Source organism: Anomaloglossus baeobatrachus, chromosome 8 (assembly GCF_048569485.1).
Source record: "Anomaloglossus baeobatrachus isolate aAnoBae1 chromosome 8, aAnoBae1.hap1, whole genome shotgun sequence".
NCBI lineage: Eukaryota > Metazoa > Chordata > Amphibia > Anura > Aromobatidae > Anomaloglossus > Anomaloglossus baeobatrachus.
Window position 1 is genome coordinate 70,932,013 of NC_134360.1, and position 25,986 is coordinate 70,957,998.

At 44.0% G+C, this 25,986-nt stretch overlaps 1 protein-coding gene across 2 annotated transcripts in view; it reads left to right on the forward strand.

Moving 5' to 3' along the window:
• ENTHD1 (ENTH domain containing 1) overlaps window positions 1-25,986 on the forward strand; it is a 150,543-nt gene that overhangs the window by 66,548 nt on the left and 58,009 nt on the right. The window lies entirely within an intron of this gene.

A 25,986-nucleotide genomic window follows, 5' to 3' on the forward strand; every position in this document is an offset into this window, starting at 1 on the left:
GACCCTGAAGCCAGGACTGGAACCGACGGCTTAGCTAATACACCAATTGAGGACAGGATTTTAGGTCCTGTCCCAACCTAAGTCCCAAAAAGTAGACAACCACCCACTGAGAGGGCTAGGCAACCTCCAGGGCCCGTAGATCCCAAGGGTCACCGTCAGACGGGCACGGCTCCCAACCAAAGGACCGGGAGCGGACTCCCGCGTTTCACACCGGGAAGTCCTACCTACAACAAACTGAGTGCATAGGTTAGAGACTTTGACTACCAACCCGGGTGTGGGATCAGATACACTTGTCTGCGGCAGCCAGCCACCATCACCTTGGTTTTACCACAGGACTTGTGTGCTTTATTCGACCGTGAGTAACATCCCCGGCCTGGCCGGTTGCGCCGGCCCCTGCACTCACTATCCTCAGCATAGAGACACTGGACCCCGGGACATCCATCCCTACCCACAGAAGGGTTAACATCTAGCTGCCAGCCCAACGTCCTCGGGAGCCCCACAATGGCAGCGGTGGTGCTACATCTCACCACACACCGTGGGTGGCGTCACAGACATTTTACAACCAATCCCATGTAAATACGTCCCCTTTTATTCGGAGTGTTCGCGCGACCCCCGGGTCCGAAGAACCCCTCGAGCCGCACCTTAGATCCGGATCCAAGCAGCACCGGCTGCTGACACGTAGGCGGCACACTACCTGTATGGCCAGACCCAAATTCTATTCAAGGCTGTCCCACAGATCCAGTACAGTAATGCTGCGTTGCAGCTTGTAAGTCATAAAGTGCTCCCTTTTGCCACTGTTGGTCCTTCGCTGTAACTTGCTCCCTTGTACTTGCCATACACACACCCAAAGTTGCTTTCCTTGCTATGATGATATCCTACTTCTACCAGCCAATTCACTAATTGACCTTGAAACAGGAACCGATACACTAGTTTCTGTCACTCTTACCTTTCCCTTGCTGACTAGATATTAACCCTGTTGTTTCCAAACAATAGTCTATATAAGAAGAAAAACAGTGACCATTAGTTTTACCATATAGTATACTGAAAAATGGGAAACATATTCCAAATGTGGTGAAATTGCAAAAAAGGTACAATTGCACAATTGTTTTTTAGGTTTTTTATTTACCATGTTCACTATGTGGTAAAACTGACCTGGCATTTTGATTCCCCAGGTCAGTACAAGTTCGCAGATACCAAAATGTATAGTTTTACTTTTATCTAAGTGGTGAAAAAAAATTCTGAAATTTGTCAAAAAAAAGAATAGCTCTTTAGTCGCCCTTCTTCGAAACATTCTTATTTTTCAGGATCTGGGGCTCAGTGATGGCTTATTTTTTGCAGCTTGAGCTGGTGTTTTTAATTGTTCTATTTTTGGATAGATGCGATGTTTTGATCGCCTGTTATTTCATTTTAATGTAAAGTTGAAGCGACCAAAAAACTATAATTTTGGCATTTGGATTTTTTGTTCATCGCTATGCCATTTACTGATCAGATTATTTGATTTTACATTTTGATAGATCGGGCATTTCTGAATGCGGTGATACTAACTGTGTTTTTTTTTTCTCAATAAGGCAAAACGGGGGTGATTTGAACTTTGAAGGTTTTTTTATTTTTTTTAATAATTTGTACAACTCTTTTTTTTCTTTTTATACTGATTTTAATAGTCCTCCTAGGGCGCTTTATAACTGCACACTCCCATCTAATCAGGAAAAATGCTGTGTTATCGCTCAATGTAGGCAAAGCCCTATTATTCCCTCATAAAGTACCTAAAGGTTGGAAAAGTCAAAATAGCAATAATGAATTACTTAGCCTGTTGATAATTGACAGAGCAGCATACAGTTTGTAATCATAGATAGAGTTATACCTCCATAGTATAAAAAGGAGTATATTTTTCCAAAACCCATGATACCACCTCAATGCGTTTCCTCAAGTGTTTCAGGCGGCCAAGTGGTTCACTACCTAAAATTTACATTTAGGGTCATTACACCCTAACCATTTTTATAATTACCTTTATTACCCAATATCCTACACTGTTCCCTATCCTGCTAGTCCCTAAATGTGTTTTTTTTTACAGCACTTCATGTAATGTTTTGTTTGAGAGGAGGCTTAAATGGGACGTCACAGGAGGCACTCACTCCCTGCAGCGTCTTTTGCACCTCTTGGAACAGGATGTTACCAGGGGTCGGCACTGTATTTATTTTTTACAATTTCTTGCATCGCCACCCTCTGAAGATGTCCTGGATACACGGTGATAGTAACTAAGGGATCGGTGAGTGCAGCGCCAGCTCTCTACTTCTAGCTTCAGTGATGCAGGTTTTAATTGGGAAACAAGAAGTCATCAGGCAGCGGAGATAGAAGCAGAGAATAACACCAGTGATGCTTCACAGCTTCAAACAAGTCATCATCAGGGTGCGACGCTGGTGTCACTCACTGCTTCTATCACCACCCCTTATAACTATTCTTAATTGTTTAATAGACTTTAAAAATAACTACAAGCAAAAACTGCTGCAAGAATGCTAAAAAACTGTAGTCATTTCTGAAGTATCTTATGCTTGAAAAAGGATGTTTTTGACTGCCAAAGAAACCAAAGTGTGAACATACCCTAAAGCGGGCTTTACACACTGCGATATCGGTCCCGATATCGCTAGTGTGGGTACCTGCCCCCATCTGTTGCGCCACACGGGCAAATCGCTGCCCGTGCCGCACAACATCGCCCAGACCCGTCACACATACTTACCTGCCCGGCGACGTCGCTGTGACCGGCGAACTGCCTCCTTTCTAAGGGGGCGGTCCGTGCGGCATCACAGTGATGTCACTGAGCGGCCGCCCAATAGCAGCGGAGGGGCGGAGCTGAGCGGGATGTAACATCCCGCCCACCTCCTTCTTTCTGCATAGCGGCCGGGAGGCAGGTAAGGAGAGCTTCCTCGTTCCTGCGGCGTCACACGGAGCGATGTGTGCTGCCGCAGGAACGAGGAACAACCTCGTTACTGCTGCAGTAACGATTTTTGAGAATGGACCCCCATGTCACTGATGAGCGATTTTGCATGTTTTTGCAACGATGCAAAATCGCTCATCGTTGTCACACGCAACGGCATCGCTAATGCGGCCGGATGTGCATCACCAATTCCGTGACCCCGAGTTCGCATTAGCGATGTCGTAGCGTGTAAAGCCCCCTTTAGGCCATGTGCGCACGTTGCGTATTTTTCTGTGTTTTGGCTGCGTTTACAACATCCCTGTGTCATTGACAAAATAGATGCGTTGTGCTTCCCCAGCAAAGTCTATGAGAATCATGCAAAATCTGTGCGCACGTTGCTTTTTGAAACGCAGCATTTTGGATTGTCAAAAATTTGTCAAAAACTCTGCGTTTGAAGAAGCAATATGTCAATTGTTTTTGCCATTTTGGCTGCATTCTACACCCATTGAAATCAATGAGTTGTTGAAAAACACTGCCAAAATGTTAAGCAGTGCGTTTGCACTGCATTATTGTTGCGATCCGCATGTTTTTTTTACATAACAAAGGCAGGTCTTTTGTCTCTCTCTCTCTGTTGGTTGGTCTCTCTCTCTCTATGTCTCTATCTCTCTCTCTGTCCATGTCGGTCTCTCCCTCCCATCCCCTCTCTCATACTCACCGAACCACGATCACCGGCGCGGCGCTGCATGGCGTTCACACTGTGGCGGCTTCTCCTCTTTTGAAAATGCCGGCCGCTCATTAATCCATCTCGTATTCCCTGCTTCCCACGCCCACCGGCACCTATGATTGGTTGCAGTCAGACATGCCCCCACGCTGAGTGACAGCTGTCTCACTGCAACCAATCACAGCCGCCGGTGGGCGTGTCTATATCAAGCAGTAAAAAAATAAATAAATAATTAAAAAAAAATGACGTGCTTTCCCCCCAATTTGGATACCAGCCAGGGTAAAGCCACACGGCTGAAGGCTGGTATTCTCAGGATGGGGAGCTCCACGTTATGGGGAGCCCCCCACCCTAACAATATCAGCCAGCAGCCGTCCGGAATTGCCGCATCCATTAGATGCGACAGTCCCAGGACTCTAGTCAGCTCATCCCGAATTGCTCTGGTGTGGTGGCAAATGGGGTAATAAGGAGTTAATGGCAGCAGCCCATAGCTGCCACTAAGTCCTAGGTTAATCATGGCAGTTGTCTCTCCGAGATGGTATCCATGATTAACCTGTAAGTTAAAGAAAATAAACACACACATCCAAAAAATCCTTTATTTGTAATGAAAGACAAAAAAACACCCCCTTTCACCACTTTATTAACCCCTCCAGGTCCGACGTAATCCACGGAAGGTCCCACGACGCTTTCAGCTCTTCTACATCGGAAGCTGACAGGAGCGGCAGTAGAACACCGCCGCTCCTAACAGCTTCATGCAGCAACTTAAGTGAGTCGTGCAATCAGCTGTGCTTTCACTGTGGTTACTCGCGGCCACTGCTCTCAGGTGGAGGACTGCTGCTGTGGCCGCGAGTAACCTGAGTGAAAGCACAGCTGATCGCGCTGCTCACTGCAGTCACTCAGGGGCTTTGCGATCACAGGTGAGTCCTTCATGTGTGACTGCAAGTCAAGCCGCGGCACACGCACACAGCTGCGCGATCACAATGAAGTCGGGTGAAGTTCATCCGAGTTCATTCTGATCGCAGGGCTCTGTCTCGCAGCCAGCCATGCTCTTTATGTCAGTGCGGTCCCACTCGGCTCTGCTGCAAGTGTATGGGGATGCTGCAGAGCCGAGTGGGACCGCACATTGAAAAATGTGTTCTGGATGCTTTTCCCACTCTGTCTATGGCAGAGCAAGCATCCAGAACGCATGAATTCTCCAGGAATGTGTGCACGTTGCATTCTGCCGAATGCGTCTCAGAACACAGCTTTTTCGGCTGTGTTCTGAGACGCACATGGAGTGACTTACACGCTGCGGAATAGAACGCAACATGCGCACACAGCCAAAGGGTTAGAGCTATTCTTTGAGTCCCCAGATATTGTCATGCACTTTGATCTGTCACATTTGGTTGCAGCAAGAAAACTGTTACCCTCTGCAGCACCACTCTCTTCCCTGATTTGTGGTCTTTATAAGAGGTAAAGTTAAATACAGCATACACATTAGATTAAGATCGGCTGAACTCGCTGATATCGACGATTTAGTTGACAGTCTGTGTATGTGGACCTTCCAACTTCACAACATCATCTGTCAGGAGAGATCCAGCCTGTTGAATTTCAGTGGCTAATCCTTTTGTTCTCTTTGGACATAAGTGCGGCTCAAGGATTCTAGAAGAGACACATTCATAGAGAACACAAGAACACTCCACCAACCCGAGTATTCCTGAGTATGGTAGAGCGGACAGAGATAGTTTTGACAGATGATTAAGTTCACAGCTATCAAGTTGCTTTAAAGTGAACCTGTCAGGTGCAATATGCACCCAGAACCACGAGCAGTTCTGGGTGCATATTTCTAATCCCTGCCTAACCGTCCCTGTATCTAGTAGCATAGATAAAGAGATCTTTAGAAAAAGTATTTCTAAAGATCTTATATCTTATGCTAATGAGCGAGGGGACTAGCCCCCTGGGCGTTAGGTCCCTGGCTAGTTGCCCCCATTAGCATGTTAGTACGCCCCTGTGGGCCCCTTTGGGTATGCTATCATGCTAATGAATACGCAGCGTCACAGGATGATCTCACTCACCTCTCTGCCGCCATCGCGTCCGACGGGGAATTTTGGCTCAGTGCACATAACCCCGGAGTTTGGGTCATGCGCACTATGAAGCCGGGTGTACGCGTCCTGGCTTCAAACTGAAGTAGTGCGCATGACCGAAACTCCGGGGTCATGCGCACTGAGTCAAAATCCAGCGATGAGTGAGATCATCCTCTGACGTTGCACATTCATTAGCATGACAACATGCCCACGGGGACGTACTAACCTGCTAATGGGGGCGACTGGTAAGGGGAACTGACGCCCAGGGGACTAGTCCTCGCGCTCATTAGAATGCAGTAAAAGATCTTTTGAAATACTTTTCTAAAGATCTCTTTATCTATGCTAGTGTATACAGGGATGGTTAAGGCCACTTTACACACAGAGATAAATCTGTGGCAGATCTGTGGTTGCAGTGAATTTGTGGACAATCAGTGCCATGTTTGTGGCTGTGTACAAATGGAACAATATGTTCATAATTTCACTGCAACCACAGATCTGCCAAAGATTTATCTGTGTGTGTAAAGTGGCCTTTAGACAGGGATTAGCAATATGCACCCAGAACTGCTCGTGGTTCTGGGTGCATATTGCACCTGACAGGTTCTCTTTTAGGATTACCTATGAGCAATTGATATTTCGAAATATCACCAATTAACAAAATCGCTCAGAAGTGTACTCCGAAAAAGCCTAACTTCCAACCCAGAACTACCGTGAACTTTGCTAAGCCGTTACCAAATGCTAACATCGTTAAAGTGGTTACCACATGGTAATAACTTTGTACGTAGTACGTAGCAGTGCTGGGCTAGTGCAAACAGTGAGATTTTGTTTTTTCACTATGAGAAGAGCATCTGGGGTATGTGGAATCTCTCTTTACATGATGGGATCCCACAACCCAGAAGTTTGTGCCCTACTTTTGCTTCTAAGTTCTAAGCACTTTTGCTAATAAGTGATAATTAGAAAAATTGCCAATCTGGGGTTGCACACTCTTTTATGAAATAAAAAGAGCAGCCTCAGATTAGTGATAATAACTCTTTAAGTGCCGCTGGACGAGTGACTTAATTCTTTGTAGACCAGTTACTTGCAACATTTTGGCTACATTAATACTGTATATTTTAGATGTGCATTGTTGGCAGTAAATGATGGTTCATACAAATGATGCTACTTAAAAAAAATATTTACAGGTGGCATGTAAAAGTTTGGGCACCTCTAGTCAAAATTACTGTTATTGTGAACAGTTAAGCAAATTGAAGAAGAAATGATCTATAAAAGGCCAAAAGTTAAAGAGGACACATTTCCTTTGAATTTTAGGCAAAAAAATAAAATATATTTTCAGCTTTTACATTTGAAAAATTACAAAAAAGAGAATGGGCCCATACAAAATTTTGTGCAACATGCATAGTACCTAGTAGCTCCCCCTTTGGCAAGTATCACAGTTTGTAAATGCTTTTTGTAGCAGCCAATAGTCTTTCAGTTCTTCTTTGAGGGATTTTCATCAATTCTTCCTTGGAGACATCTTCCAGTTCTGTGAGATTCCTGGGTCCTCTTGCATGCACTGCTCTTTTGAGGTCTAGCCACAGATTTTCAATGATGTTCAGATCAGGGGACTGTGAAGGTCATTGTAAAACCTTCAGCTTGCGCCTTTTGAGGTCGTATATTGTGGATTTTTTACGTGTGTTTCGGATCATTATCAATATGTAGAAGCCATCCTCTTTTCAACTTCAGCTTTTTTAAAGCTGGTGTTTTGTTTGCATTAAGAAATTGTTGAAATTTCATTGAATCCATTCTTCCCTGTACTCATGAAATGTTCCCTGTCATTGGCTGTAACACAACCCCAAAGCATGATTGATCCACTCCCATGCTTAATAGATGGTGAGATGTTTATTTCCTGATATTCTGTGCCTTTTTTTCTCCACACATACCTTTGATCATTGTGGCCAGAGAGTTCTATTTAACATCATTGGCCCACAGAACTTGTTTCCAGAATGCATCAGGCTTGTTTAGATGTTCTTTTGCAGACTTCTAATGCTGAATTTTATAGTGAGGATGCAATAGAGGTTTTCCTTTGATGACTCTTCCATTAAGACCATATTTCTGTGGGTGTCCCTGAACAGTAGAACAATGGACCACAACTCCAGAGTCTGCTAAATTTTCCTGAAGGTCTTTTGCAGTCACACAGAGGTTCTGATTTGCCTCTCTAGCAATCCTACGAGCAGCTCTCACTGAAATTTTGCTTGGTCTTCCACACTTGTCTTGACCTTCACTGTTCCCAGTAACTGCCATGTTTTAATTACATTTTGAACTAAGGAAATGGCAAGTTGAAAACGCTTTACTATTTTCTTATAGCCTTCTCCTGTTTTGTGGGCCTTGACCATTTTCAGAGTGCTAGGCAGCTGCTTAGAAAAACCCATGGCTGCTATTTTTTGCAACAAGATTAGTGGAGGCTAGGTTTTTACAAAGCTGAGTCATTTTCATCACCTAGCCTTTCCTAAAGATGATAGTGAACAAGCCATAACCCTAACAGGATAATTGAGGTCTGAAACCCTGGTCAAAGTTATCTGAGCACACAAATCTCCATGGTTGTCTAAACATTTGCATTGGCCCATTTTTCTTTTTGTAATTTTTCAAATGGAGGAGATGAAAATATTTTTTTTGTGACTAAAATACAAAAGAAATGTGTCATCTATAACTTTATGCCTTTCATTTCATTTTCCACTTGCTTTACTGTTCACAATAACAATAATTTTGACCATGGGTAACTAAACTTTTACATGCCACTATATGTTGTTGAGCTTAGAGATTTATAATAAATTTGGAGATGGGAGGTATGCTAATGGATAACTTACAATGTATTGGGAGTGGGATGGGATGATATACAGTGATTTATAATGAATTTTGGAATGAAAGAAAATGCTATTAGGGACTTATACTGAACTGGGGGGTGGTAGAAGATGCTATACAAAGAACAGGGACTTATAATGAATTCGGCTAAGAGGGCATTGGACAGAAAATTAGAATTAATTGCATGGGTGGTAGAGGATACTATACAAGGACTTATAATGAATTGGGGGTGAGAGAGCACGCTGTCCAGGGATTTTTAATGAATTGGGGATTGGTAAGGATGACTAGGGAGAAGAAGATAAGTCCATCAGCCTTCTCCATTTGAAAATAAATAGTCATTTTATTTTATATCTAAGAAGAGAAGATGCTGTGAGATCGGAGGAATTTATTTTATGCTGTTTTTATTTTTCCAATAAATGTGAAGTTTTATATTATACTTCTGAAATGGATGTTTTTGTGCCGGGATCCACCCGCTATTGATGCTGTGAGAGTGTATTTATGAATTACAAAAATATCAAGAGAATATGCTATGTAAAGGACATTACTATACATAATAAGAGAAGATATTATATAATAATGGGACAGAGCTATAGATAACAATAGAGGACACTATGCAATAAGGAGTAGCAACACACATATCAAGAGATGATACTATGTAATAAGAAATAGTGCTTTGCACAAAAGAGGACACTATGTGATATACAGTATATACAGACACATTAAATTCGAAATGTGACATAGTCATTACACCAATTTATATTTTGCCAAGTGCAAACAAAGTTTTATTAAAGTATAAAGTGCATACATAAAACAGAGAATGATTAACAATTATTCATTCAATGGTAAAATACACGGATACAAGGATAATATAGGAGCCTTCAGCAATGGCACAAACAATGGTAATTAAAGCACCTCCACTCAGATTTCAATCTGCAATTAGACTAGTGAGCAGGTCATATATCACAGAGTCTTGTCAGGCTAGTTTCACACTTGCATTGGACGGGATCCATAGCATTGCGTTGTGTGACGCATGCAACGGATGCCTTGCATATAGTGGCACAACGGATGCTACGGATCGTACAAAATAACGCAATCCGTTATAGGTTTTTTTTTCCTTGACTTTACACATCTTGGCATGCGCAGTTGTGTAAAGACGGATGCGTTAACGGAATCCGAAAATGATGGATTCTAACGGAATCCGCCACCATAGGCGTCCATTATAACAACAACGGACGCCGACGGAATCCTGCAGGTTGCGTTTTTTTGACCCTCCGCCAAGTGCAGAAAAACGCTACATGCAGCTTTCATGATTGACTCCTGGCTCAGCTGGAGCTGAGCCTTTTTTTTAGTTTCACTTCTGATGCAGGTCACGCTAGGGGTTAACCCTTTCTGCCTCGTTCTGGAGGTCAGGCTGCTTTATTAGGGCACTGTTTCTCTTGGACTTCGCCAGTGATACTTCTGGCTCTGCTGTGTTCTGCTCTTGAGTGACCTGTTGTCTGCCCTGCCCCCTCCTGACCTCCGTGTTCACCTGACCTGTTAACCTCCTCTGTTGTTTGTTTCCAGTGTCTCTCCCGCTGTCTCCCTGTTCGTTCCTTATCTGTTTACCTTTATTCTGTCTTGTCTTCCCACTCCCCCTCGCTTCTAGGCTCTGATTTCCCGGCTACTGACTATTTGCTTCCCTCTGACTACGTTTAGACTTTTCCCTTGTGTATTTACAAGACCTCATGTTGTGACACGGCTTTCTGACGATTCTACTGCCATCTGGTGGGCTTGACTAGTATTACCTCTGCTAGGGAATTCCCTGCTCATACGTTTCCTCCACTTTTACGCCCCCTAGTGGTTTACCAGCTAACTACCTTCTCAGATAGTTTCAGGAATCCTCTCAGTCCCACATTACTGCGCTGTACTGCTATTGTACATCTTAGAGTACAGCGTGACAGCAGCGTTCCATCCGCCCGACGGTCACTGACGGTCAGCGTCAAAACAACTGATGCGCCGCGGGGCGGATGCAATGCAAGACCATCCATTGCTATCCGTAGCTAATAGAAGTCTATGAGGAATATAACGGTTTCCTGCAACGGTTACCGTAATTCCTCAAGGCAGCGGATAGCAACGGAAACCGTCCAACGCAAGTGTGAAAGTACCCTTACAAAGTTCTTTTAACATGGAAAGCAATGCTCTGCACACCATTCCATATCACATTAGACTTAAACATCCCATATATACGGAGCACCGGTTATTACAGGGTTATGTGCAATGGATAAAAAACAAAAGCAAATGAGCAAACAACAATGATTTTCTGACACTATTATAACACTATTGACCATGTCGGTTCACAAAGTGCTAAGTGCAAATAGGTTATGCCTGCCACTGCCCGCAGCTCAGAAGTAAAGTGCACAGTATGCGAGCGAGCAAGACAGACACACAAACAACATCAGTGATTTGCTCTGCTATTACCCATGTGGGTTGAAAGTGCCGAGTGCAAGCAGACTCCAGCCTCTACGACCGTTTCACGGATACAGGTCCGCTTCTTCAGGAGGCGTAGTATATATACAGTACAGACCAAAAGTTTGGATACACCTTCTCATTCAATGAGTTTTCGTTATTTTCATGACTCTGAAAATTGTAGACTCACATTGAAGACATGAAAACTATGAATTAACACATGTGGATACTTTACAAAAAAGTGTGAAATAACTGAAAATATGTCTTATATTCTAGGTTCTTCAAAGTAGCCACCTTTTGCTTTGTTTACTGCTTTGCACACTCTTGGCATGCTCTTGATGAGCTTCAAGAGGTAGTCACCAGAAATGGTTTTCACTTCACAGGTGTGCCCTGCTAGGTTTAATAAGTGGGATTTCTTGCCTTATAAATGGGGTTGGGACCATCAGTTGTGTTGTGCAGTCTGGTTCATACACAGCTGATAGTCCTACTGAATAGACTGTTAGAATTTGTATTATGTCAAGAAAAAAGCAGCTAAGTAAAGACAAACGAGTAGCCATCATTACTTTAAGAAATGAAGGTAAGTCAGTCCGAAATATTGGGAAAACTTTGAAAGTGTCCCCAAGTGGAGTGGCAAAACCATCAAATGCTACAAAGAAACTGGCTCACATGAGGACCGCCCCAGGAAAGGAAAACCAACAGTCACCTCTGCTGCGGAGGATACGTTTATCCGAGTCACCAGCCTCAGAAATCGCAGGTTAACAGCAGCTCAGATTAAAGATCAGGTCAATGCCACACAGAGTTCTAGCAGCAGACACATCTCTAGAACAATTATTAAGAGGAGACTTTGTGCAGCAGGCCTTCATGGTAAAATAGCTGCTAGGAAACCACTGCTAAGGACAGGCAACAAGCAGAAGAGACTTGTTTGGGCTAAAGAACACAAGGAATGGACATTAGACCAGTGGAAATCTGTGCTTTGGTCTGATGAGTCCAAATTTGAGATCTGTGGATCCAACCATCGTGTCTTTGTGTGACACAGAAAAGGTAAACGGATGGACTCTAAATGCCTGGTTCCCACCGTGACGCATGGAGGAGGAGGTGTGATGGTGTGGGGGTGCTTTGCTGGTGACACTGTTGGGGATTTATTCAAAATTGAAGGCATACTGAACCAGCATGGCTACCACACCATCTTGCAGTGGCGTGCTATTCCATCCGGTTTGCGTTTAGTTGGACCATCATTTACTTTTCAACAGGACAATGACCCCAAACACATCTCCAGGCTGTGTAAGGGCTATTTGACTAAGAAGGAGAGTGATGGGGTGCTACGCCAGATGACCTGGCCTCCACAGTCACCAGACCTGAACCGAATCGACATGGTTTGGGGTGAGCTGGACCGCAGAGTGAAAGCAAAAGGGCCAACAAGTGCTGAGCATCTCTGGGAACTCCTTCAAGACTGTTGGAAGACCATTTCCGGTGACTACCTCTTGAAGCTCATCAAGAGAATGCCAAGAGTGTGCAAAGCAGTAATCAAAGCAAAAGGTGGCTACTTTGAAGAACCTAGAATATAAGACATATTTTCAGTTGTTTTACAATTTTTTGTTAAGTATTTCATTCCACATGTCTTAAGTGATAGTTTTGATGCCTTCAATGTGAATCTACAATTTTCAGAATCATGAAAATAAAGAAAACTCTTTGAATGAGGTGTGTCCAAACCTTTGGTCTGTACTGTATATATAGTATAGATAATCTGTAGCATTGTTGTTATATAATGTTATGAACCCCGGCACAATTCTTGTATAGGGGCCCAAAGCTGTCAGTGTCAACTCCTGATGAGATTTATTTCTTCTTAGAAGAACAGGCCAGAAGGGGAACAGTGACATTTTCTGAATGTCCGTCTAAGCTATGCAGTTTAGTTATTGTTATGGTTTTTGTTCTTCAAAAGAATATTGGTTATGGCAGTCACTAATGTCGCTAAAGAAGTCTGGTATTTTATTAGCTATGAAGAAATTTAATAGTGACCAGAACTGCAGCTATAAATCACATTTCATAGCTTCATGTAGCAGCAGAAGTAGCAATTAAGAGCTAAATAATGAATAGTTCAAATCCAGTACCTCATTCTTCTCAATAATTATTATTAAGGAAGACGTCTAGTAGGCTATAACATGGTGTCCCATGGAAGTTAGGCCAGAAATTACCACAAGTTGACACATTAGCATGGCATATTTTTGAATTTGATTTGATAAAACACTATGCAAGGTCAATTACTAAGTAATGAAGGATGAAGTAACTAGAATTTGTAAACTAATAAGTAGATTTTATACATTTGCATAGTATCTGCTTATGGACAAGGATTCTGGATATTGATCTTAAAGGGAACCGATCACCAGGCTTTTCGTATATAAGCTAAAGCCAGTGCTATACTGGCACTATCAGGTTGATTCTCTACATACCTGTAGTGGTCAGCTCGGATGTTTAGGCTTTCAAATCCAAGAAAGTAAAGTTTAAAAAATTGTCAGCTTCTTGAGTGACAATTGCAACAGAGCAGATCATCTCTGGGTGGGCATTCATATGGATTCCCGCCCCCCTGCCTGTTGTTGCTCCCTCTCTTTGTTCTCTATGGTAATGTTACTATTCATCTTTTTCATCACTAAGATGGTGTCGGAGTTGGCGCCTGCACTTATCTCCGGCGCCATCTTTGTGAAGACCCTGTTATTCTAGTCTTGTGGCTGAGAGGGCAGCGCATGTGTAACGCCCCTGAAACCATCAGGGAGCTACAAGGTTCTGCATCCTCACCACTACTATGGAATATCTCAATGTTAATAAATGTTTAACTCCATATCAACATGGATTTATGAAGGATCGCTCCTATCAAACTAACCTGATCAGCTTCTATGAGGATGTAAGCTCTCAAATGGACCGAAGAGAATCATTAGATGTCATTTATCTCGACTTCAGTAAAGCATATGACACTGTCCCACATAAAAGATTGATAAGTAAAATGAGAAAGCTTGGGCTCGGGGAAAATATGTGTAGATGGGTAGGTAGCTGGCTTAGTGATAGAAAACAAAAAGTGGTTATTAATGGTGCAAACTCAGATTGGGCCAGGGTTACTAGTGGGGTGCCACAGGGGTCTGTATTGGGCCCACTACTATTTAATATATTTATTAATGATCTGGTGGATGGCTTACAGAGTAAAATATCAGTATTTGCAGATGATACAAAACTATGTAAGGTAGTTAACACAAAGGAGGACAGTTTGCAACTACAGATGGATTTGAGTAAATTGGAGAATTAGGCTGAAAAATGGCAAATGAGGTTTAACACAGATAAGTGTAAGGTTATGCACATGGGAAGAAACAGATGCTACGATTACTTACTAAATGGGAAACTGCTGGGGAAATCAGACATGGAAAAATACTTAGGCATCTTAGTCAATAAGAAGCTAAATTGGAGTGCCCAGTGTCAGGCAGCTGCCACCAAAGCAGATAGGGTGATGGGATGCATTAGAAGAGGTCTGGGGGCACGAGATGAAAACATCATTCTCCCTCTGTACAAATCACTCGGCAGACCACACTTGGAGTATTGTGTGCAATTTTGGGCGCCGATGCTCAAGGAAGACTTTACTGAACTTCAAAGGGTTCAGAGGCGGGCAACTAAAATAATAAATAGAGTGGGTGCATTACAATACCCAGAAAGGTTATCAAACTTAGGTCTATTTACTCTAGAAAAGAGAAGACTCAGGGGAGACCTAATAAATATGTACAAATATATCAGAGGGCCATATAGAGATCTCTCCCATGATCTGTTTGTACCAAGGACTATGACAAGAACAAGGGGGCATTCTCTTCGTTTGGAGGAAATAAAATTTCAACACCAGCATAGAAGAGGGTTCTTCATGGTAAGAGCAGGGAGGCTCTGGAACTCTCTTCCTGAGGAAGTGGTGATAGCCAACTCACTGAATGAATTTAAGAGAGGAATGGATGCTTTTCTTGATAGCAACAGTTTAGAAGGTTATGAATAACATAATATTACAGGTAGCTAGTTGATCCAGCTTAGAAGTCGAGAAATCCTTTTTTCCCCCATGACGAAAATTGGCTTCTATTCTGTGGGATTTTGCCTTCCACAGGTTCAAAACTGCAGAACAGCGGCACTAAAAATAGGCTGAACTAGATGGACATAAGGTCTTCCTTCAGCCTTAGAAACTATGTTACTATGTTACTATGATGCAGGGCCTACCCCCTAGGGCCCCAGAAGACTAGTGCTAGTCACACACAAACACTTCACAAAATCCCAGTTTTTCCCAACTATCCCCCATAGAGTGGTACAAAGCTAGGGTCGGACCAATGGATGGCCGCCTAGAGGTGGAGCCAGTCCAGTCCACTAGTTGACCAGGTGGGAGGGGGAGACAGTGGACAGTAGTCAGTCGGAGTAAGACAGTGAAGGTGGACGTGAGGAGACGCACTGACTTGGAGTGAACAGTAACCTGGTGCCCAGGAGGTTAGTTGCCAGTAGAGTACGGTGGAGTACTCCCAGAACTACGCACCAACGGGGTACAGGACCCTAGTACAGGCAGAAGCTCCAGGCAGGCCTGATAACACCTGCACAGCGAGGGAACTATCAAGGACCTCAATGACTTTAAAAATCTGAGACTCGGTAGCAAAGGGAGAACCGGGGACAGGACCAGAAACTCCAACCCTACAGGGTTCATGCTACCGTCATACGGACTGCAGTGGAAAACCAACGGACGGGGACCCCCAGTTGCTCTACACCATGGGGACCCACCAACCAGAGACAGGTGCAGGGGAAGAAGGCACCAGATTACTTAACTGGCTCTGGGACAAAGGGGACCTGAAGGTGAAACCAGCCGGCCTTGGGTGACCAGTTACCACCAGAAAGTTAGTAAAGAACCAATTGCAGTGAACCCCATTGTGTGGACTACCTTCTTCCAACACTCGTCACTTCACCTACCCTCTAGGGCCCGGTCCTGCTTGCGGAGGGTCTAACATCCAGGCTGCCATTAACACCAGCCCCAGAAGTGGACATTGTGCAGCGGCGGCTCCATTCACATAGCCACAACACCGCAAGTGGCGTCACGTGTGAACACTATTCCAATCCCCTGTAAATATTCCCCTTTTCAAAAAGGACCCAGTGCACGGAACCGGGCAACGACCACAAAAGTGACATTCCCCAGAAATACACTGTCTGGGACCGAGTACCCCATAACCCTGGGCGACACACATGCGCCCTCACTTCTTCAGCTCTCGTTGTGACAGCAGGAGTGCACGCGGTCACAACAGGAGTGGAGAACAGCTGATCGTAGCGATTAGCTGCAGAACAACCGGGCGGCCCGGTGTCCTAGCTCTCAAGAATATATGTATGGAGCATGATGGCGGTCTTTCCATAACAGGAAAAAAAGTGTGGTTAAGTTGATGATCTCTGTACTGTCACCATGCTAAAGAAATATTGGTTCATATTTCAGTAGTAATTTAATAAACTGTTTATTTGGGCCATGGTGCCAAAGGTCTATGCATCAGTATCACAGCATACTGCATTTGAATGGATTGTGGCCTACATGATACAATGACCACAACAAGTAACTTGGAAAAAATCAAATGGGTTACAATGTCGCGGGCGGAGGAGGGGACGCTGCGCTCTCCCACTGCTCGGGTCCGGCCGCTGCTGCTGCGGCTGCTCGGTGGTGGCTCGAGCGGTGGGACGGATCCCGGGGACTCGAGCGGCGCTCCTCGCCCGTGAGTGAAAAGGGGGATTTTGTTTGTGGGGATTTGATTATTGTCCGTGACGCCACCCACGGTTGTGGTGATATTGGTGACACCACCGCTGCTCTAGACGGGGATCCCGGGAGCGGTGACAGGGAGCAGCTTTGTTGTTAGTTCTCCCCTCTGTGGGTAGGGGGTTGGTTGTCCTGGGGCCCGGTGATGGGGTAGGGATGGATGGCAGGCGGGTTACAGGGCCTGGTGAGGTGCAGGGTCGCGGGGGCAGCGCTGTGCCGCACGGCACGGTGGTACTCACTCAGCAAATGATGAGGACACAGTTCTCGGTAAAACACACGGCTGGATGGATGGGTCCCACAGACGGCTGCGGTGTTGTTTCTCCCGGCAGGTTGATGGTGACTGCCTTTCCCTGCACCTATGTACGGTAGATGGTTCCAATGGGTTCCCACCGGTATCCCGCTCTCCAGCTTGGATAGGGACTGGAGGAGCCCCTTTTGCCCGCAGGCTCTGGCCCTGGGAAACGGTTGCCTTGGCGGTGGCGGTGTCTCCCTCTCTTGGTTGGACTGTTGCCTTCTGTCGGGACTTGGCTGCTGGGAAACCCAGGAGGTTCCCTTCACTAACGAATTTGGCAAATTCACAGCGACTCCTAGCCTTGCCGGGGTCCGTAACCCCTGCCAGATGGTGCTGGCTTCTCTTTGCGTACCGGTCTGGTACCGCCGGGCCACCGCCCATCCACGGTCCTTACGGTTAGCTCCAATAGGCCACTCCTGCAGACAGTCACCACCGTCTGCCAACCTTGCTGATCCGTCCGGGCCACACACCCGGACCAACTTTAGTCTGCTCAGCTGCCACTTCCCTTCCCTCCACTTTCACTTCCCTAGCTGATCTGTCTACTTTTTCCGCCTCCAGGACTGTGAACTCCTCGGTGGACGGGACCAACCGCCTGGCCCACCCCCTGGTGTGGACATCAGCCCCTGGAGGAAGGCAACAAGGGTTTTGTGTCTGACTTCGGTGTGCCTGACCGGGAGTGTGGGGTGTGTGGGTGTTGTGCTCTGTGGCCCCTGGCTTGTCCAGGGTGCCACAACAACTTTTTGTGACTTGCTTTTGGGTCGCAACATGATTCTATTCACTTGCAGTAGGCTATGATGTAGCAGCCAAAGTTGCCTAGTAGCTCAGCCTTAGCAATGGTGTAGACCCAACTTGGTTCCCAGTTGGTAGAGGTCTAATGGCCAATGCTCCATTTGAATTTCATACTATCTAGTGGTGGCATTTATCAATATTGAGACCAAAATGATATGGCATTTCGAAATCCAACATGTCATCCCTTCTGATCCCAAAAATCTGTCACCTCTGTGAGTGTGAGCACACCTCAGAACAAATTAGGTGGTTGGCTCTTGCTTATAAACTCAGCAGTTTTGGGCTACATGAATAAAAACTTTAAGGTTGTGATGTAGAGAATGCCAATCTTCTCTACAGGCATCTTCTTGGCACAAGGGAAGGTTTTAGTACAATTGTGGTGTCACATTCTGAAGTACTGCAAAAACAAAAGCATTACAGTCAATTCAGAACATCTAAGGGAGTTTTTAGCTAGTAACAATCTGCAGAAATTTTTTGTCCAAGGAATAAAATATAGCACAAAGTTGTGTTCTACAACCCATCTAAGGACTAGTGCTAAGGCCCACTCTTATATTGTGTTCCCTTTATTTTGCATCACTCACCGCTCACTAGGAGTCTTCTTCTTTCCCGGAGTAACACTACCCAAGTGTTCCCGCTGTGTTTCACTGTTCGCCGGGAGACCACTCATCGCTGGCGTGACACCTGTAGACACATTGTAACACTTACAGTCATGACCGAGGATATAGTGGTACATCCTAAATCATCAAGTGGTAATCACCTCAGTTTCTACAGGCAGCCGGCAGTGATTCCTGCACATGTCAGCTGATTTGAACAGCTGACATGTGTACCTTGCAGGCACAGGTGGATCTGCGATCCCCATGTGTCTGTTAAACTCCTTAAGTCGCGCTGTCAAAATGTGACAGCGGGATTTAAATGCCGCTGCTGTAAACATACACTTAGCCGACTCCATCGGCGGTCCGGTGAAGTGATCACTGTGAGCCCATGGTTGCCATGATAGTACAGGGTCATGTGATGACTCCTGTTACTATCATGACTCACTTCCTGTTACAGCTGGCAGAGCAACAGCTGTAACAGAAGATGAGTTTTACTCCTGAATTAAACTGTGCAGCTCTAATCAACAAAAATGAATGAGCGATCAGACTGCTGATCCTTATACGTAGTCCCTAAGGGGTCTAGTAAAATAAAAAAAGTAAAAAAAAGTTTTAAAAATTAAAAAAATAAAAAACCTAAATGTTCAAATCACCCCCCTTTTTGCCTCATTTAAAATCAAAGGGTTAAAAAAATATAAAATATGCACACATTTGGTATCGCCGCGTTCAGAAATGCCCAATCTATCAAAATATAAAATCAATTAATCTGATCGATAAATGGTGTAATGGCAAAAAAATCCAAACCCCAAAATTGCGTTTTTTGGTCCCCGAGCATTTTGCGCAAGATCAAAATGTAGCATCTGTGCAAAAATGGTACCATTAAAAATGTCAGGTCAAGATGCAAAAAATAAGTAATCAGTGAGCCATAGATCTCAAAAAATGAGAATGCTACGGGTAATGAAAAATGGCGCAGAAACTGTGCCACCTTTTTTGGACAATCTTCTGAATTTTTTTTAACCCCTTACATAAAAGTAAACTAATACATGTTTGGTGTCTATAAACTCGTACTCCACACATAGCAGTTTTTAATTGCAATGAGATGACACACAGTTAGGGTCATAGAGCTAGGGACCCCAATATAGAGATATACCTTGACGAGGTTTTGGGGCTCAGTTACATTGATCAATGCGATTGCTAAATATCTCCTTTTTCCTAATATTCATGGCAGGTATGCATTTCATTATTCACACTTTCAAGTTAGCAAGTGGCATTTTTCATTGTATGCTTCAATGTTTTTCGGTATGCTTATAGCATTATACTATTATCTAACATTGATGTGCAGCCTTATCCTTATGTACTATGTATTTTTTTGGCTTGCACTAATAATATATATTAGTGCTCACTTCAGTTATCCTATTTAGTATAAACTCGTACTGACCTGAGACATCACACCGACACATCAGTTTTAGCATATAGTGAACAAGGGGAAGAAAATATCCCAAAAACAATCATGCAATCACACTTTTTTTTGCAATTTTTCCACAATTTGTTTGCCGTTTGCCATTACATTATATGGTAAAAGTTATGGTTTCATTAAAAAGTACAACTCGTCCCGCAAACATATAAGCCCTCATATGGCAAGATTGAAGTAAAAACAAAAAAGTTACAGCTCTCAGAAAAAGAGGAGCAAAAAAACCCCCAAAAAAACAAAAAACGGAAAACCGCCAAGTTGTGAAGGAGTTAATTCTGTGATACTTTTCTACTTATGTGTACCAATTGCCATACTTGTAGTGCAATGCTATAAAATTAATGAGAATGATGTGTTTACATATACATATTTCAGTAAATTTCTATATGGGGTAAATAAAAGACGGTCTGACAGACATTACAGTATAGTCATACACATGATGTGTCATTATTAGAGCATCAGCATAAAATAGCTATTGGCAGAATGACCCCATTATTTGGAGGATCAAGTTTTATAATAATAATAATAATAATAATAATAATAATAATAATAATAATAAGCTTGTAGCACTGCAGGAAATATATTATTATAAATTATGCAAATACTGCTCAAAATACAATAAATAAACAAATCACTACAGACATTTTATGTGTAAAGGTTATCTTTATTTTCATACCATCTCCCTTAAGTCAAATGTTAATTAATTTGTCCTTGATCATATTAAAATAAAACATGTTACTATGGTGAGCAGATTCATTGAAGTTCAAATTCACTGTCTTCCTCAAATTTTCCCCAGGAATCCAATTTGCAATGAATTTGCAAATCACATAACTAAAAATCCTGTTAGTGCCTGGAAAACAGAGGTATAATACTCTGACGTCTACTAGGTGTGTATTGAACCTGTTTTGAGCCTTGTAGTGAAAACACATCATTATTACTATCCAAGTGACCTCAACCTATATGGCTAGGGAAAAACATATGGTAACTTATTGTAACCAGCAGCGTAATTCACTGTGACTGCAATATTAGACTTTGTAGGCTAGTTAAATTATCTAAACGATCCAAAAATGATCCCTTTTTTTAGGGCAGATGCCTGCTTTGCTGGTGATTATACACATGTGGTACAAATATAAGATGCCGTGGCTTTTCACATGGGAAGTGCAAAAATTATCTAAGTTTTGGGAGTATCAGTAGCCTTGTTCATTAATTTAGTAATGAACAAGGCTACTGATACTCCCAAAACTTAGATAATTTTTGCACTTCCCATGTTAAAAGCCACGGCGTCTTATATTTGTACCACATGTGTATAATCACCAGCAAAGCAGGCATCTGCCCTAAAAAAAGGGATCATTTTTGGATCGTTTATATAATTTAACTAGCCTACAAAGTCTAATATTGCAGTAATTGCTTCTTTATTTAGGAAGAAGGAATTACTTATGCACAAGCTGTCCAAAAATAATCACTTTATTTAGGAATACAAAATAAGTATACTGTTTTGAGCTCTAAGAAGCAATGGCTTTTCATGTAGGAGTGAAAAAATATCTCTTTTTTGGAATACACAACTATTTTTCCATTCACAAAATGATTAAGCAGTTATAAAGGCTTTTCATCATGCTATACAAAAGTTATTCCTTTTCTGATAGCAAGAAGAGGCTAGCTGTTTTCAAAGTGAAGAAACAATGGCTTGTCGGTGAAAAGTTGTCATTAAGCCTTTACAAAACCTAGCCCTATTTTGAGAGCTGTTTCATGTTTGTGTACCTTCAAGAGAATACATTTTGCATCAGCAATACAGTCTATCACTATAAAACATAGTTGGCAGACAGCCAGATGAGTGTCTGTGCAGAATCTGCAAGGTAGAGTATTTGGATGGAGCATGCAAGGACATGACTGTCAATGTGAGCAATGGCAGGTTCAAAAGCAGCAGTAGGCTATGTGCACACACTGCGTTTTTTTGATGCTGCGTTTTTGTGCGTTTTTTTAGCGCTAAAACCGCACAGAAATGCAGCGTCTTTAAAAATGCATGGAAAAATGCGTGCTTTTTTACCACATTTTTGGCTGCGTTTTGCTGCGTTTTTGCTCACTGCGTTTTTCTGCGTTTTTTTTATCAGTGAACATTGCCATTAAAGATTGTTGAAAAGAAAAAAAAAAAAAAGGTCTGATGTCACTTCTTCCATATGTTCTTCATTCTCCACTAGTGTATGCAGGAGAGCAGACAGCTGCAGAACTACAAGGCTCAGCATGCTCCATCCAGGACTGTATGCTGGAGGGAGAGTCAGGGGGAGCAGACCTATAAGGCTCAGCATACTCCATCCACTATTGGATGCAGGAGAGCAGACAGCAGCTGCAGAACTACAAGGCTCAGCATCCTCCATCCAATAGTGTATGCAGGAGAGCAGACAGCAGCTGTCGAACTACAAGGCTCAGCATCCTCCTTCCTGGACTGTATGCAGGATTTCTTTGCCCCCGCACACAAAAAAAATGACGTGGGCTTCGCCATATTTTTGTATGCTAGCCGGGTACAGCAGGCAGGTATGGGCTGCCCCCAACCTCCAGCTGCCTATTTGTACCCGGCTGGGAACCAAAAATATAGGGAAGCCCTTTTTTTTTATTTCATGAATTTCATGAAATAATTACAAAAAAAATGACATGGGCTTTGCCTAATTTTTGTGTCCAGCCAGGTACAACTAGGTAGCTGGGGATTGGAATCCGCAATGCAGGGTGCCCAAGCTTTCTGGGCACCCCCACTGAGAATTGCTGTCTGCAGCCGCCCCAGAAAATGGCGCTTTCATAGAAGTGCCATCTTCTGGCGCTGTATCCAACTCCTCCAGCTGCCCTGATGCCGGGTGGCTCGCTGGGTAATAATGGGGTTAGGGCTAGCTGTGTATTATCAGCTGGCCCTAAGCCCGAAATTCATGGTGTCACGCCAACATTAGACATGGCCACCATGAATTTCTAGTAAAGATAAAAAAAAACACAACACAAAGAAAAATATTTTTATTAGAAATAAAACACAACACAATTAGTGACTCCATCTTTATTGAAATAAAGAACCCTCCTCCGCAGTAATCCTGGATCAAGGTCCCGCGCCGTCCAACCCGGATCCAATATCATCTGATCAGTGGCTGGAAGGCAAAGCGATCAGATGATGTGTCAGGTTCAAGGCCTGAATCACTTCACACATCAGCTGATTGTATAAACGGCTTTTATACAATCAGCTGATGCATCAGTGCAAAAAAAAAAAAACAACAACACTTCTGTGCAGCATCGGACTGGCTAATGGAGGAATCTCCAGTAATGCCAGGCCTGGATTCAGGTACATGCACTGCACTCCGGAGTTCTCACCTGAGCTCCAGACTGCAGCCGAGACTGTACAGCGCGCGCCTAGTGACTGATTCCCCGGCACTTGCGATTCAGTTCATGACAGCTGCAGACATCCCGGGCTAATCTCCGGTGCTCTCACCTGAACTCCGGAGATCACCCCGGCCTGTCTGCAGCTGTCATGAACTGACTACAAGCGCCGGGGAATCAGTCACTCGGCGGTAAAATCCGGCGTCACCGCGAGACTTACGATCAGCTGATGCATCAGGTGACTGCATCAGGTGATCACCGCCAGGTCCTCACGGCCAGGTCATGCAGCTATCGTATGTGCCTGGGAGCCGGCACACAGCCAGAGCAGGGGTGGCGGGACCGGGAGAGGAGCTGGGAGCGGACATGGCACCGGGAGTCTGCAGACAGGTGAGTATGACATTTTTCTACTGTTCACTTTTGATTTAGCAGCCGCTTCCACCTCCTGCACGGGAGCTGACATGGCACCAGGCGGGAAATGGAAGCAGCAGTGGTGGTACCGGGAGGATTCACGCTTCTGTGTTTACTGACAGAAGGAATCCTCTTCCTGTACATGTCACTTTACTACCCACCCCTTGCGTTTATAGCTGCGTTTTTAGTAATAAATACGCACTAAAACGCAACTATATTTGGAATTTGCAGTTTTCATTGCGTTTTTGAACATCTCATTTAACTCAATGGATGGAAAACGCAGTGAAAAATGCAAAAACAATTGACATGCTGCGTTTTTGTGGGCACCACAAAAACGCAGCTAAAAAAAATGCTGTGTGCAGACAGCAAAAATGAAAACTCATAGACTTTGCTGGGGAAGCAAAGTCATGCAGTTTTCTGAGCAAAAACGCACCCGAAAAACTCGCAAAAACGCAGTGAAAAACGCACTGTGTGAACTTACCCATAAGGTGTAGCACGATAAAACAGTGGCAGCCAATAGATGTGTGGCTGGCACAATTGGGCTGTAACAGATCCAGCAACAGAAGTTGCATGGTAGAGAATTAAGCGGGCTTTACACGCTACGATATCGCTAGCAATTTCTAGCGATATCGAGCGTGTTAGTACCCGCCCCCGTCGCACATGCTATATCGTGTGATCGCTGCCGCAGCGAACATTATCGCTACGGCAGCGTCACACGCACTTACCTGGTCGTCGTCGTCGCTGTGACTGCGGAACATTCCCTCCCTCAAAGGGGAGGGACGTTTGGCGTCACCGCGACGTCACCACGAAGTCACTAAGCGGCTGGCCAATCAAAGTGGAGGGGCGGAGATAAGCGGGACGTAACATCCCGTCCACCTCCTTCCTTCCGCATTGTGGCCGGCGGAAGGTAAGGAGACGTTCCTCGCTCCTGCGGTGTCACACTCAGCGATGTGTGCTGCCGCATGAGCGATGAACAACATGGATGAACAACCCTTACCGATTTTTGAGTTTGGGACGACCTCTCCATGGTGAACGATTTTCACCATTTTTGAGGTCGCTTAAGGACGCTGGTAAGTGTCACACGCTGCAATATCGTTAATGATGCCAGATGTGCGTCACTAACAACGTGACCCCCGACGATAAAACATTAACGATATCGTAGCGTGTGAAGCCCCCTTTAGTACACCAATGACAGCCGTGGACAGGGAGTAGATGTTTGGCTGAGCATGGGCCACCGGCACTGAACTGTATAGATGTAAAAAAATAAATGTCTTACTTATTTTTTTCAAGTAAGTGCGCGATGAGGCGCAGGAAAGATAGACTTAAGATTTAAAAATAAATAGTTGTATTTTATATAGGAGAAAAATAAATGGTAAAAATAAGAGTTCATTGTATGATGGTTAGTTACAGAAAAGGAAAAAATAGCATTGTTCTTTATCTTACGTGAGAGCTTGTTTAAAAATTATAGTAAATAATAGTCCATCTCCCTACTAAATCTGTAGAAGGTTTGGCAGTTCACTCATATTTCCTTGGTTCCTGAATGGATTAGGCCATGCTGTAGGCCTTGGAGATGTCCTCCATTAGGGTGTCTGGATGTCTTGCTTCTGATGAGGCCTAGCACATGTCCTGGAGCTCTGCAGTCGTCAACTCTTGGAGTGGAGCACCAAGAGAGGTGACCGCCCTGAATGTCACATTGTATGGTATGGATAGGTTTATGGTACAGCTGTTGATGTCCTTCATAGGAAGACTGGTATAAACATGATTTAAGCCCTGTTCCAAAATTATACCTAGGCAAAGCAATGTTAGCATATATGCACTCAATAAAGACACAAAATATTAATTATTAAAATTAGATTTCTTAGATTTAACAATAAAAAATGTAGAACTGCAGGAATGTGCAGACAACAGACTAAAGAGGGCTTTCCACGCAGCGACATCACTAGCGATGTTGCTGGTGAAAGCACCCGCCCCCGTCGGTTGTGCGTCAAGGGCAAATCGCTGCTTGTGGTGCACAACATCGCTAGGACCCGTCACACGTACTTACCTTCCTAGCGACGTCGCTGTGGCCATCGAACTGCCTCCTTTCTAAGGGGGCGGTTCGTGCAGCGTCACAGCGATGTCACACGGCAGCCGTCCAATTGAAGCGGAGGGGTGAAGAGCAGACGAAAGAAAGTGACGCCCACCTCGTTGCTGGAGGACGCAAGTACGGTGATGTTCCTCGTTCCTGCGGTGTCCCACGTAGCGATGTGTACTGCTGTAGGAACGACAAACAACCTGCGTTCTGCAACAGCAATGATATTTGGGATTAGAACGACGTGTCAACGATCAACGATA